General features: G+C 30.8%; 1 protein-coding gene across 1 annotated transcript in view; it reads right to left on the bottom strand.

Annotated features, from left to right (window-relative positions):
• Nucleotides 1-643: 643 nt before the first annotated feature.
• LOC119591279 (collagen alpha-1(I) chain-like) overlaps nt 644-765 on the bottom strand; it is a gene marked incomplete in the record, with an annotated part of 10,418 nt that continues 10,296 nt past the window's right edge. Inside the window, 1 exon segment of the mRNA XM_037939999.1 lies at nt 644-765.

Below are 765 nucleotides of genomic sequence, written 5' to 3' on the forward strand. Positions count from 1 at the left end.
GAGAGAGAAAGTAAAAAGAGGGAGGAAGGGGGGAGTGAGCATGAGTTAAAGTGCAGGCATTAGAGGATATGCATGCTTATATTTTATTTCCCTTCAATTAAAAATGGTTTGTCTGAGGTGTCTACTTTTGTTTTAACAATTTTGCACTCTCCTCTAAACATAAGAGATGCCAAATTAGAAGAAATTATCAATTTATTTAGTGTCCATTGCAAAAAAAAAAAGAGAAAGATGCATTTTTGTAAAAGGCTGGAAAATGAGAAAAGTCAGACATGCAATGAAAAAGAGACTGTTTTAATACTATAGCTCTGCGTATTTTCATCCTAAGTGTATATACTGAGCTGTATTACATAGTTAGATTTTTTCTGTAAATTTTGTGAGAACATCACTCTAGTTGTAACTGAAAATGTGATTTTATAAACCCATTAGCAATAAATACAATAAGTCCAAATTTTCCTAGTTTTACCATTTTTTTTTTTTCACAGTTTGAAACCATCTCCGTGTGTTTAGTGGAAGTGTGGTTTTATGTACATATTTTCATTGATTTAATAAAGTTCTAAACTTTCATAAATAATGTCTGGCTTTGCTATAAATCTAACATAAAGAGAGATGCATGAAGTGTCATGTAGGTCAATAATACAAACAATTTCTTGTAAAATTATTTTATGTAAAATTTGTCAATAATAAAAATGTTCACATCCTTCAAATTACATTCTAAAATACTGCCAAAACATCAGGGTCGGCCCGTAGCTTCAGAAGTGTGACCTT

This window comes from Penaeus monodon, chromosome 28, assembly GCF_015228065.2.
Source record: "Penaeus monodon isolate SGIC_2016 chromosome 28, NSTDA_Pmon_1, whole genome shotgun sequence".
NCBI classification, from domain to species: Eukaryota; Metazoa; Arthropoda; class Malacostraca; order Decapoda; family Penaeidae; genus Penaeus; species Penaeus monodon.